The following is a 15,069-nucleotide window of genomic DNA, read 5'->3' on the forward strand; positions in this document are numbered from 1 at the left end:
ATAAAATGAATTTATTTCCAAAACAGAAAGAGACTCACAAACATAAACAAACAAACTTATGGTCACCATGGGGGAAAGGAGGGTAGGGGAAGGGATAAACAAGGACGTTGGGTTTAACATATACCATTATATATAGACAAGTGTACATAAAATACCAATAAGGATCTACTGTACAACATTAGGAACTACACTTAATATTCTACAAGAAGGATCTGAAAAGGAATATGCGTGTGTGATATGTGTGTATCTGTGTTACTTACTCAGTCATGTCCAACTCTTTGCAACCCCACAGACTGTAGCCTGCCAGGCGCCTCTGTCCATGGAATTCCCCAAGCAAGAATACTGGACAGGGCAGCCATTTCCTTCTCCAGGGGATCTTACCAACCTAAGGATCGAAGCCAGGTCTCCTGCTTTGCACGTGGATTCTTTACTGTCTGAGTCAGCAGCAAAGCCCCATTTATATAATATACACACATATATACATATATGTATGAATCACTGTGCTGTATACCTGAAACCGACACAATATTGTAAATCACCTGTGATTCAATAAACACCACTCGCTACCTTTAAAAACACTGCATCTGATACCTCCTATACAACTACTTCACAGCAAGAGCCTTAGCTCTATATGTATTTAAATAGATTATATTTTGTACAGAAATTGTTTTCTTGGGAATATGCTACCTCTCTAACATTTTAATAGGCAATTACAGACTTATACCTATTGACAACTGTACTAAGCACTTCTACAAACATCAATTAACCCATTAGCTATAATGATTCTGGAAAGGAAGAAGTTAAAACGATATAAGTAAGCTGCAGGCTTTTCACCAGGTCTTCTGACTCTGTTAGTCCTCTTACATCAAACCACAGTTACTTCTCTAGTACAAACATATCAATGCAAAATAATCCTCCTATGTCATTCATGGTATATACACTAATGGTAAATAAGGTAAAATTCAGAGAGCTCTTCTTAGAGAGTCATGAGATTATTTGCTGCTGAAATAACTTTCATTATAGTTTCATACTGTTTAAAATAGTAAGATGGGGGAAATACAATGAGAAACATTATTATCACTAAATGTATACTATGGCATATCTCAGAGAAGGCAATGGCACCCCACTCCAGTACTCTTGCTTGGAAAATCCCATGGACGGAGGAGCCTGGTAGGCTGCAATCCATGGGGTCGCTAAGAGTCGGACACAACTGAGCGACTTCACTTTCACTTTTCACTTTCATGCATTGGAGAAGGAAACGGCAGCCCACGCCAGTGTTCTTGCCTGGAGAATCCCAGGGACGGGGGAGCCTGGTGGGCTGCCGTCTATGGGGTCACACAGAGTCGGACACAACTGAAGTGACTGAGCATAGCATAGCATAGCATGGCATATCTATCACTGTTTCCAAAAGTTCCTTGTACTGAAACAAGACACTACACACAGCAGAGGGTTAATTTTCTCACAAGCACAAGAATGACTTCCAAAGTATGGTCTCTGAACTGCCTACAGTTTTCCTTCTTATCTTCGAAGTGATAAACTAACCTAATCATCTATCAAGGAAGGGAAATCACTACCAAATACTAGAATATCTACTATTAGTAACGAGAGTTTTTGATTTTCATTCTCTTGTTGGGAGGGGGACTTTTAAAACTTTATTCTAAAAAAACACCTTGTTAAAGTGTTCAAAAGTGTTTTTACAACTGATGTTGCAGCTTTTACAAACTGAAAAACTGTAAATGATGTGAAAGTGTCACTGACAGGATATTGGTTAAAGAAATGACAGTGGAGCCAAGAACGGACTCTGATTCAGGCACTGAAGATGATGACGTGCATGGAGGGACAGACACGCTCACCCCGAGGCAGAGGGACTTGGTCGGGTAGCGCAGTCGATGGGGGCGCACACGTGGTCTGTGTGGACTAAACCACAATCAGGGTCCCGGCTCCTTTGAGATAGTCGTGAAGGATCTGAGATCAATTCCTATGGAAAATATTGAAGGCCTCTCCTTGGACGAGGCCATTGTATGTCCCTACCTGACTGAGGTAGACAAATGGATTTGAATTACAAATAGTACTTTCCTGAGCTCTCCCTGAGAGGTTTTCGTTGTGGGAGATCTGCTGCTAGGACCTCAGGGATGGGACCCGGTCCGTGTCTGAGAGGGATATCAGCTGGGGGAGTGAATTCCTCTGCTTGAGATGCCACTCGACAACTCTTCAGAATGAAGGACAATCAACTTCGAGAGTGTTTGGTTTCTACCAATTGCTGGAAAAAAATCCCATGGGGAGCATTCCTGCACTTCTAGAGGATGCCAGTTAACACCTGTCCTTGAGGACTCTGCTGTGAGGGAGAAACCAGCTGGGAAAGTGGAGCCAGCTCTGAGCTGTTCACGGGGCAAGTGGCCTGGAGGGCTGACGGGCATAGAGGGAGCGTGTCCATGACTCTCAGCCACCTGCCGGATTGAAGGCCAGAGGTAACTTGATGTAAAATTAGGCACCATCTTCCCTTCCCATGCCCTTTCTCTTCTAGACCTATTCACTCACCAATGGTCCCTCAAGGCAGAAGGATCTGTCGCCTGAGGCGAGTGGAGAGCTTAGCCTCCAGTTTCTACACCAATCTCAACCCTGTGGTTTCTCAGTAACTATTGTGTGAGCTACTGACATGACCTCTTCCTTCCTCTGATCGAAAAACTGCACCCAGCAGAGGCGGTCCTAAAATGGCGGAGGAGTAGGACGGGGAGACCACTTTCTCCCCCACAAATTCATCAAAAGAACATTTAAACGCTGAGTAAATTCCACAAAACAACTTCTGAATGCCAGCAGAGGACATCAGGCACCCATAAAAGCAGCCCACTGTCTTCGAAAGGAGGTAGGAAAAAATATAAAAGACAAAAAAAGAGACAAAAGAGGTAGGGATGGAGCTCCGTCCTGGGAAGGGAGACTTAAAGAGAAGTTTCCAAACACCAGGAAACACTCTCACTGCCGAGTCTGTGGCGAGCCTTGCAAGCACGGAGGGCAACATAACAGGGAGGAAAAATAAATAAATAATTAAAACCCACAGATTACGAGCCCAACGGTAACTCCCCCAGCGGTGAAACAGCACAGATGCCTGCACCTGCCACTAGCAAGCGGGGGCTGGGCAGGGAGGTGCGGGCTGCATTGCTTAGAGTAAGGACCGGGGCCTGAGTGCCCTGAGGGCAATCTGAGGGAACTAACAGGCTAGCAAACCAGACTGCGGGATAGCTACGACGCGAAAAGCCCTAACCTAAGAAACCACCAGGCCCCCGCACAGAACAAAGTACTGAACAGAACTAGTGGCTGCAGACCATCCCCCTCCTATGACAGGTAGCCAGAGCCGGAAGGGGGCAATCGCAGCCCCAGAGAGACATTATCTACCAAACTCCAAGCAGGCTTCTTTGCTAACTAAGACTTCTTGGAGTTCTGGACAGTCAACATCTGCCTGAGAAGGTGCACCGGTTGTACACCCAGAAAACTGAGCGGCAGGGACGGGGGAGGCGATAAGTCGCAGCAACTGCGCTCGCCAAACACCTCATCACCTGAGCTGCTCGGACCTGGGAAGGGCACAAAACTCAGGCCCAACCGAGTCTGCACCTCTGAGGACTACCCGAGAGCATGAACATGAGCAGCTCAGACCTGGGAGGTGCATGCAGCTCACGGCCGGCCTCGGACAGTTCCTGGCTTAGCAACCTAGAGCCTGAGCAGCCTGGGCAGGGAGGGCACACGCTCCATGAGCGAGGGCAGGCCCACTGTGGCTGAGACACTGCGAGCACACGCCAGAGTTATTTGTTTGCAGCGTCCCTCCCTCCCCACAGCGCAACTGAACAAGTGAGCCTAAAAAAGTGTCCACCACTGCCCCCTTGCGTCAGGGCGGAAATCAGGCACTGACGAGACCAGGAAACCGAAGAAGCTAAAACAGAGGGAACCGCCTTGGAAGTGACAGGGGCAACAGGTTAAAACCCTGTAGTTAGTACTGACTATATAGGAAGGGGCCTATAGATCTTGAGAAATATAAATCGTGACAAGGAACTACCCGAAAATGAACTGACCCCACACTGCCCACAATACCAGAGAAAGTCTTAGATATATTTTTACGATCATTCTTTTTTTTTTAATTTTTTTAAATGTTAAGTCCTCTATTACTCCTTTAATTTTCATTTTTATAACCTACTATTACTTTGCCAAAAAAAAGACCCTATTTTTTAAAGCAAACTTCATATACATGTTTTTTTTATAATTTTTGTGACTTTCTTTTTTCTTTTTCTTCTTCTTTTCTTTAATATTGTATTTTTTAAAATCCAACCACTACTCTAGATTTCTAATCTTCGCTTTTTGGTATTTGTTATCAATTTTGTACCTTTAAGAACCCAATATTCAGTACCCATTTTTACTTGGGAGCAAGATTACTGGCTTGACTGCTCTCTCCCCTTTGGACTCTCCTTTTTCTCCACCAGGTCACCTCTGTCTCCTCTCTCCCCCTTCTTTTCTCTACCCAACTCTCTGAATCTCTGTGTGTTCCAGACGGTGGAGAATACTTAGGGAACTGATTACTGAGTGGATCTGTCTCTCTCCTTTTGATTCCCCCCTTTTATCATCCCGGCCACCTCTGTCTTCTTCCTCCCTCTTTTCTTCTCTGTATAACTCCGTGAACATCTTTTGATTCCATCTCATCTCATTCAGGTCACCTCTAACTCCCTCCTCCCTCTTCTCTTCTGCATGTAACTCTGTGAACCTCTCTGGGTGTCCCTCACTGTGGAGAAAGTTTTCATCTTAAACCTAGATGTTTTATCAATGGTGCTGTATAGAAGGAGAAGTCTTGAGACTTCTGTAAAAATAAGACTGAAAACCAGAAGCAGGAGGCTTAAGTCCAAATCCTGAGAACACCAGAGAACTCCTGACTCCAGGGAACATTAATCAACAGGAGCTCATCAAATGCCTCCATACCTACACTGAAACCAAGCACCAACCAAGGGCCAACAAGTTGCAGAGAAAGACATACCACACAAATTCTCCAGCAACACAGGAACACAGCCCTGAGCTTCAATATACAGGCTGCCCAAAGTTACTCCAAACCCACTGACATCTCATAACTCATTACTGGACACTTCATTGCACTCCAGAGAGAAGAAATCAGCTCCACCCACCAGAACACCGACACAAGCTTCCCTAACCAAGAAACCTTGACAAGCCTCTCGTACAACCTCACCCACAGCAGGGAAACTCCACAATAAAGAAAACTCCACAAAATGCCAGAATACAGAAAGGCCACCCCAAACTCAGCAATATAAACAAAATGAAGATACAGAGGAATATCCAGCAGGTAAAGGAACAGGATAAATGTCCACCAAACCAAACAAAAGAGGAAGAGATAGGGAATCTTCCTGATAAAGAATTCTGAATAATGATAGTGAAAATGATCAAAAACCTTGAAATCAAAATGGAATCACAGATAAATAGCCTGGAGACAAGGATTGAGCAGATGCAAGAAAGGTTTAACAAGGACCTAGAAGAAATAAAAAAAAGAGTCAATATATAATGAATAATGCAACAAATGAGATCAAAAACACTCTGGAGGCAACAAATAGTAGAATAACGGAGGCAGAAAATAGGATTAGTGAAGTAGAAGATAGAATGGTAGAAACAAATGAATCAGAGAGGAAAAAAGAAAAATGAATTAAAAGAAATAAGGACAATCTCAGAGACCTCCATGACAATATTAAACGCCACAACATTCAAATCATAGGAGGCCCAGAAGAAGAAGACAAAAAGAAAGGACAAGAGAAAATACTTGAGGAGATAATAGTTGAAAACTTTTCTAAAATGGGGAAGGAAATAATCACCCAAGTACAAGAAACCCAGAGAGTCCCAAACAGGATAAATCCAAGGCGACACACCCCAAGACACATATTAATCAAATTAACAAAGATCAAACACAAAGAATAAATATTAAAAGCAGCAAGGGAAAAACAGCAAACAACACACAAGGGGATTCCCATGAGGATAACAGCTGATCTTTCAATAGAAACTCTTCAGGCCAGGAGGGAATGGAAAGACATACTTAAAGTGATGAAAGAAAATAACCTACAGCCCAGATTACTGTACCCAGCATGGATCTCATTCAAATATGAAGGAGAAATCAAAAGCTTTAAGACAAGCAAAAGATGAGAGAATTCACCACCACCAAACCAGCTCTCCAACAAATGCTAAAGGATCTTCTCTAGACAGGAAACAAAAAAGGGTATAAACTAGAACCCAAAACAATCAAGTAAATGGCAATGGGATCACAGTTATCAATAATTACCTTAAACGTAAATGGGTTGAATGCCCCAACCAAAAGACAAAGGCTGCCTGAATGGATACAAAAACAAGACCCCTATATATGTTGTCTACAAGAGACCCACCTCAAAACAGGGGACACATACAGACTGAAAGTGAAGGGCTGGAAAAAGATATTCCATGCAAATGGAGACCAAAAGAAAGCAGGAGTAGCAATACTCATATCAGATAAAATAGACTTTAAAACAAATGCTGTGAAAAGAGACAAAGAAGGACATTACATAATGATCAAAGGTTCAATCCAAGAAGAAGAGATAATAATTATAAATATATACGCACCCAATATAGGAGCACTGCAATATGTAAGACAAATGCTAACAAGTATGAAAGGGGAAATTAACAATAACACAATAATAGTGGGAGACTTTAATACCCCACACACACCTATGGATAGATCAACTAAACAGAAAATAACAAGAAAACACAAATTTTAAATGATACAATAGACCAGTTAGACCTAATTGATATCTATAGGACATTTCACCCCAAAACAATGAATTTCATCTTTTTCTCAAGCGCACACGGAACCTTCTACAGGATAGATCACACCCTGAGCCATAAATCTAGCCTTGGTAAATTCAAAAAAATTGAAATCATTCCAAGCATCTTTTCTGACCACAAAGCAGTAAGATTAGATCTCAATTACAGGAGAAAAACTACTAAAAATTTCAACATATGGAGGCTGAACAACACGCTGCTGAATAACCAACAAATCACAGAAGAAATCAAAAAAGAAATCAAAGTATGCATAGAAATGAATGAAAATGAAAACACAACAACCCCAAACCTGTGGGACACTGTAAAGGCAGTGGTAAGGGGAAAGTTCATAGCAATACAGGCATATCTCAAGAAACAAGAAAAAAGTCAAATAAATAACCTAACTCTACACCTAGAGCAACTAGAAAAGGAAGAAATGAAGAACCCCAGGGCTAGCAGACGGAAAGAAGTCTTAAAAATTGGGGCAGAAATAAATGCAAAAGAAACAAAAGAGACCATAGCAAAAATCAACAAAACCAAAAGCTGGTTCTTTGAAAGCAAAATAAAATTGACAAACTATTAGCCAGACTCATCAAGAAACAGAGGGAGAAAAATCAAATCAATAAAATTAGAAATGAAAATGGAGAGATCACAACAGACAACACAGAAATACAAAGGATCACAAGAGACTACTATCAGCAATTATATACCAATAAAATGGACAACGTGGAAGAAATGGACAAATTCTTAGAAAAGGACAACTTCCCAAAACTGAACCAGGAAGAAATAGAAAATCTTAACAGACCCATCACAAGCACGGAAATTGAAACTATAATCAGAAATCTTCCAGCAAACAAAAGCCCAGGTCCAGACAGCTTCACAGCTGAATTCTACCAAAAATTTAGAGAAGAGCTAACACCTATCCTACTCAAACTCTTCAAGAAAACTGCAGAGGAGGATAAACTTCCAAACTCATTCTATGAAGCCACCATCATCCTAATACCAAAACCTGACAAAGATGCCACAAAAAAAGAAAACTACAGGCCAATATCACTGATGAACATAGATGCAAAAATGCTTAACAAAATTCTAGCGATCAGAATCCAACAACACATTAAAAAGATCATACACCATGACCAAGTGGGCTTTATCCCAGGGATGCGAGGATTCTTCAATATTCGCAAATCAATTAATGTAATACACCACATCAACAAATTGAAAAATAAAAGCCATATGATTATCTCAATAGGTGCAGAGAAAGCCTTTGACAAAATTCAACATCCATTTATGATAAAAAAAAACTCTCCAGAAAGCAGGAATAGAAGGAACATACCTCAACATAATAAAAGCTATATATGACAAACCCACAGCAAACATTATTCTCAATGGTGAAAAATTGAAAGCATTTCCCCTAAAGTCAGGAACAAGACAAGGGTGCCCACTTTCACCATTACTATTCAACATAGTTTTGGAAGTTTTGGCCACAGCAATCAGAGAAAAAAAAGAAATAAAAGGAATCCAAATTGGAAAAGAAGAAGTAAAACTCTCACTGTTGGCAGATGACATGATCCTCTACAAAGAAAACCCTAATGACTCCACCAGAAAATTACTAGAGCTAATCAATGAATATAGTAAAGTTGCAGGATATAAAATCAACACACAGAAATCCCTTGCATTCCTATACACTAATAATGAGAAAACAGAAAGAGAAATTAAGGAAACAATTCCATTCACCATTGCATCGAAAAGAATAAAATACTTAGGAATATATCTACCTAAAGAAACTAAAGACCTATGTATAGAAAACTATAAAACACTGGAGAAAGAAATCAAAGAGGACACTAACAGATGGAGAAATATACCATGTTCATGGATTGGAAGAATCAATATAGTGAAAATGAGTATACTAACCAAAGCAATCTATAGATTCAATGCAATCCCTATCAAGCTACCAACAGTATTCTTCACAGAGCTAGAACAAATAATTTCACGATTTGTATGGAAATACAAAAAACCTCGAATAGCCAAAGCAATCTTGAGAAAGAAAAATGGAACTGGAGGAATCAACCTGCCTGACTTCAGGCTCTACTACAAAGCCACAGTCATCAAGACAGTATGGTACTGGCACAAAGACAGAAATATAGATCAATGGAACAAAACAGAAAGCCCAGAGATAAATCCACGCACCTATGGACACCTCATCTTTGACAAAGGAGGCAAGAATATACAATAGAGAAAAGACAATCTCTTTAACAAGTGGTGCTGGGAAAACTGGTCAACCACTTGCAAAAGAATGAAACTAGAACACTTTCTAACACCATACAGCAAAATAAACTCAAAATGGATTAAAGATCTAAATGTAAGACCAGAAACTATAAAACTGCTAGAGGAGAACATAGGCAAAACAGCCTCCGACATACATCACAGCAGGATCCTCTATGACCCACCTCCCAGAATATTGGAAATAAAAGCAAAAATAAACAAATGGAACCTAATTAAAATTAAAAGCTTCTGCATGACAAAGGAAACTATAAGGTGAAAAGACAGCCTTCAGAATGGGAGAAAATAATAGCAAATGAAGCAACTGACAAACAACTAATCTGAAAAATATACAAGTAACTCCTACAACTCAATTCCAGAAAAATAAACAACCCAATCAAAAAATGGGCCAAAGAACTAAACAGACATTTCTCTAAAGAAGACATATAGATGGCTAACAAACACATGAAAAGATGCTCAACATCACTCATTATTAGTGAAATGCAAATCAAAACCACAATGAGGTACCATTTCACGCCAGTCAGAATGGCTGCGATCCAAAAGTCTACAAGCAATAAATGCTGGAGAGGGTGTGGTGAAAAGGGAACCCTCTTACATTTTTGGTGGGAATGCAAACTAGTACAGCCACTATGGAGAACAGTGTGGAGATTCCTTAAAAAACTAGAAATAGAACTGCCATATGACCCAGCAATCCCACTGCTGGGCATACACACAGAGGAAACCAGAATTGAAAGAGACACGTGTACCCCAATGTTCATCGCAGCACTGTTTATAATAGCCAGGACATGGAAGCAACCTAGATGTCCATCAGCAGATGAATGGATAAGAAAGCTGTGGTACATATACACAATGGAATATTACTCAGCCATTAAAAAGAATACATTTGAATCAGTTCTAATGAGGTGGATGAAACTGGAGCCTATTATACAGAGTGAAGTAAGCCAGAAGGACAAACACCAATACAGTATACTAACGCATATATATGGAATTTAGAAAGATGGTAATGATAACCCTTTATACGAAACAGCAAGAGACACAGATGTATAGAACAGTCTTTTGGACTCTGTGGGAGAGGGAGAGGGTGGCATGATTTGGGAGAATGGCATTGAAACATGTATATCATATATGAAATGAATCGCCAGTCCAGGTATGATGCAGTTTGGGGCTGGTGCACTGGGATGACACAGAGGGATGGTACGGGGAGGGAGGTGGGAGTGGGGGTTCAGGATGGGGAGCATGTGTACACCCATGGCGGATTCATGCTGATGTATGGCAAAACCAATACAATATTGTAAAGTAATTAACCTCCAATTAAAATAAATAAATTTACATAAAAAAAAAGAAAGCTGAGCACCAAAGACTTGATGCTTTTGAATAGTGGTGTTGGAGAAGACTCTTCAGAGTCCCTTGGACTGCAAGGAGATCTAACCAGTCAATCCTAAAGGAAATCAGTCCTGAATATTCATTGGAAGGACTGATGCTGAAGCTGAAACTCCAATACTTTGGCGACCTGATGCGAAGAGCTGACACATTGGAAAGACCCTGATGCTGGGAAAGATTGAGGGCAGGAGGAGAAGAGGAAGACAGAGCATGAGATGGTTGGATGGCATCATCGACTCGATGGACATGGGTTTGGGGGACTCCGGGAGTTGGTGATGGACAGAGAGGCCTGGTGTGCTGCGGTTCATGGGGTCGCAAAGAGTCGGATATGACTGAGTGACTGAACTGAACTGAACTGATGCTGGGAAAGATTGTGGGCAGGAGGATAAGGGGACGACAGAGGATGAGATGGTTGAATGGCATCACCAACTCAGTGGATATGAGTTTGAGTAAATTCCAAATGTTGGTGATGAACAGGGAGGCCTGGCATGCTGCAGTCCATGGGGTCATAAAGAGTCGGACACAACTGAGTGACTGAACTGAACTGATTGAATTGAAATTGAGAATTGGAGCAAATTTTTTGCAAAAATGTTCTAAGTAAATCATAAATAGCAGATGGAAGAGCAAATCAAGAAGTGTTTGGGTAAAGCTCAGCACTTGAGTCCCAAATTATGATTGAATGACAAGTAGATGCCTTTAAACAGTTGACAGGCCATAAGAATAAATGATTCAAGGCTGAAATATTTCCCAAATTAAACTGACACGAAGAAAAATTATCCCAAGAAATATGACAAATACCTCCAATAAATACCACCACTTGCTAGTTAAAAAAAAAAAAATACATCTGATACCTAACCTATACAGTACCCCAAAGTAAGAGCCTTAGCTCTGTACATATCTAAACAGATTAAATTTTGTAAAATAATTTTTTCTTGAGAATATGCTACCATTCTAACATTGTAATAGTCCACTACAAGAATTATACCTATTGATAGCTGCACTAAGCACTTCTACAAACATCAATTAACTCATTAGCTATAATGATTCTGGAAAGGAAGAAGTTAGAAATATAAGTAAGCTGCAGGTTTTCCACCATGTCTTCTGACTCTAGTAGTCCTCTTTCATCAAACCACAGTTACTTCTCTAGTACAAACATATCAGTACAAAATAAGCCTCTTACTTCACTCATGCTGCATACACTAATGGTAAATAGGTAAAATTTAGAGAGCTCTTCTTAGACAATCATGAGACAGACATGTAAAGCCACAATATCTTCTCTTCTCTACTTCATAACAGGACCTTTATAACAACTTGCCAAGCTTTAACTGCAACATTATTCACGGTTTACAAAATTCCTGTCACTTTTTTTCCTTTTCTCAATTTCTTAAATTGAAATGCTTCTTTCCCAACAAATTACTTTTTACCTTTTAAAACTCATCCTTCTTTCTAAAGTTGTCCTTGATTACAGCTGTCTTTCCCCAGATAAACAGGTATCTCTTTCCTTGTAGCTACCTTAGGACTTTATAGATTTTTCAAGTGTATCTTTTTCACCTGAATGTACATGTCTACCTTGTTGGCTCTTAGACTGCAGAGCACAAGCTCTTAAAAATCACCTTGGTATACATAACTCTTTAGTTCTTTTATTCAATAATTGTTTTTTGGGTTCCTGCTCAGTACGAGACACTGGAGTTTAAACAAAAATTTAGATAAAAGGTGTCAGGGATGGCTTTTCGAGAGATACTGCCTGAGTGCAGACTTACGCAGTTCAAGGGAACAGAGGGCAGGTGCGGTAGAGCACGGAAGGCTGTAGCAAGATGGGGAGAGAAGCACACACACGAGAGGGTAAATATTTGTTCAAAGTACAGGGACAGGTGAGGAGGGCATCAGCAGTGGTTCAGGTTTCCAGAGCAAAGGACAAAGGACAGAAAGGACGAGAGGTGGAGAGTCAGGCAGAAGTCAGATTATGAAAGCATCACGTGTCACTTTCAGATGTCTAGATATTAATGTGATTTGATGAGTGGTTCATGGTCACATGTGCTGTTGAGACAGGTGACTCTAAACACTACAGGAGATGGAATTTGAAGGGAATACAAATAGATGGAGGGAGAAGAATCTGAAGGCATTAATAATGAAAAACAAAGGTGATGCAGACCTGAACTGGGGGAGCGTTTCCAGAAATATTTAGGATATAAAACTTTCTGGGTCAAGTACAGAATAAATCTTTATGAAATCAATACATGTACAAATCCTGGGACCCTGAAGGAGTAGACTCTGCCAGTTACTCTATAAAAGGTAGTGACTGACAAGAGAAATGATCAGCATGAACTGTCTGAAGTTGCTTCTATTTATTTGGTGGTTTTCCTATGTCTCATCTTTTAGTGTTGAAAGGATTTGTGTAGGTGTTTTATTTGAATTTGTGCTTCTTGGACCTACCAAGCTCATTGGGAAAAAAGAGCAAACAAGTCACTTGTAGAGATGTTAAAAACACACAAAAAAACCACTTTGAGTTTATAGCTTGTAGTCACTATTCTAGGAGATAACTGAGAATCTTGTAAATGCAAAGGTAACTTCTACAGGTGAGGAAGGAAAAGAAAAAAAATAGGAGTGAAAAAAGAAACAGTGTATGATTTCTTACCATAGCCCTGATTGTATGACTGATTGAAGGCACTAAATTAATTGGTATTTATGGACAGCACGTATTAGATGTGATTACTCAAAAGACTGGGCATCCCAGTAGAATAAGAATTGGTTTTCTATATACTGCTTTTAAATGATACAGCACTCCTTAAAACCAACATTCCTTCTGAACTATTCATTTATTACAAATAATAAAACAAGTTGATATATTAGATGGATACAACTGAGGAGGTACTATGTAGCAAATTTCCCATGACTCCCATTGTCACTCAGAAAGCCAATTCTAAAATATATAAAGTCATAGAAAACACAAGAAATATTTTAGCATTTGGCTTCAGAGGTGCTCTTGCAGTCATACTGAATATAATTTATAACGAATACTTACGAATTAACAGCTATGTAAAAATACAGCTAGGAAGCCACATTTTGAGAAAGCAATCTCTAGATGTCTACCTAGGTCTCCCAACTAGATGCAAAATTCTAAATATAATCCTGCTACCCACTCTCAGGTATGCTACATACTAGCCTAAATGAATTTACTTTCTCCTAACTCTCTTTGTCATGTATGATGGTCTTACTATGGTAAGAGGAAGAATGCAAACACCTTTCTAAGAAATGCTGTTTGGCTGTAGGTTGCATAAAAGGAGTCAGCACACAGTAGATTTTCCCACAACATCTAATTTTGGAAACGTCAGTGCCCAGGTGGCCCAGGACTGAGTGCTCTGGGCTTCTTCACTACCTTCTTTGCTTTCTCTGTTTTCTGGCAGCTGAGACCTGCACAGCTGATAGAGCGTGTAAGTCCCTGCCAGAAACACCACTCCAATATTCACCTTTTCTTTATCTATTAAGGTTGTCAGGGGAGTGTGTAATTTCCTCGGTTTTGTCTTGTCACAACAAACATTTGAAGCGACGGAAATTAAAGCCTTCAGCGTCACAGCTCTTGGACAGTGTTACAGCTCCATGTTACAGCTCAGTTTTACTTAGAAAATAACGGAAAGTACATCCTCGAGGCGTGAGGGCATGCCAACCCAAAAGACACGAAGAGAAGAGAGGAAGAGAGAGGGAGACAGACAGAGCGTGCACGCACGAGAGAGAGACCCCCCAGCCCTTTGGCCCCTCTTTTTATATGTTTTTTTCCTCCCCCTGGACTTGCCCCATGTAAACTGGGCTAGCCAGGAGTGCTGTTTTTTCTACCTGAGGTCCTCACTCCGGTCCTCGGACCTTCCTTTGTTCTATCTTTGCGGGCTCTACCCTTCCTTGTCTTTTAGCCACCGCCATTCTGGACTCCTTTTTCCTATTCTAACTACCTAACAAGGTCATCTGTTCCAATTCTGTAGATGCTGACTGATTTTTGGTCACTGATTGTGAAATCAACAGACATTGATCATCAACTTGCAAATGCCTGGCTCTCTGACAAGTCTCATTACTGAGGCTCAAACTAGTAGAATCCCAACCTGAAAAATCTGGAAACAAAGTCTCCATTTATTAGAATGTGAGGAAGAATGCAACTCTGACGACCTCCTACAAACTTATTTCAGAGAATCACTTCCACGTCCTCCTCTCCCCTAAACTCACTGCTCCTTCACAGCTTATTGTATCTCACATGTCACTGCCATTCATGAAGAGATGCTAACCAGTGCGTCTCATTTTTTCTACTTTTTACTTTTCTAGTGTTACTTACATCGATTCACTCAATCTGTTCCCTATTCTGTATTCCATAAGAACTTTATGAATAATTTAATTGCCACGGAATTATTAGATATTAAAAATCTTCCATGTTTCAAAATCAGTGTGGTATTTATTGAAAATAACAATTCTAGCATTTAGGGAATGAACTCTATTAATCTGTTTTGTTTCAAAACTTAGTTTGGTTTGCTACATCATGCTAATGCTTCAGAGGATTTCTGTGAAACAACTGCCAAAAAATCAGCTATCTCAAAAAAAAAG

The 15,069-nt window shown here is 40.3% G+C and overlaps 1 protein-coding gene across 6 annotated transcripts in view; it reads right to left on the reverse strand.

Annotated features, from left to right (window-relative positions):
• Positions 1 to 15,069, reverse strand: part of LOC147361248 (ankyrin repeat domain-containing protein 26-like) — a 41,941-nt gene that overhangs the window by 23,266 nt on the left and 3,606 nt on the right. Inside the window, exon 1 of one of the 6 annotated variants that reach the window (XR_015139964.1) lies at positions 261 to 513. The exons of the other annotated variants lie outside the window; for them this stretch is intronic. The gene's annotated coding sequence lies outside the window, so the exon portion shown is untranslated. Of the gene's footprint in view, positions 1 to 260; positions 514 to 15,069 lie in introns of those variants that run through there. 6 annotated transcript variants of the gene reach the window in all.

The sequence above is a fragment of the Bos grunniens genome, chromosome 13, assembly GCF_055505025.1.
Source record: "Bos grunniens cultivar Pamir isolate PY7600 chromosome 13, Bosgru_T2T1.0, whole genome shotgun sequence".
In the NCBI taxonomy this organism is placed as follows: domain Eukaryota; kingdom Metazoa; phylum Chordata; class Mammalia; order Artiodactyla; family Bovidae; genus Bos; species Bos grunniens.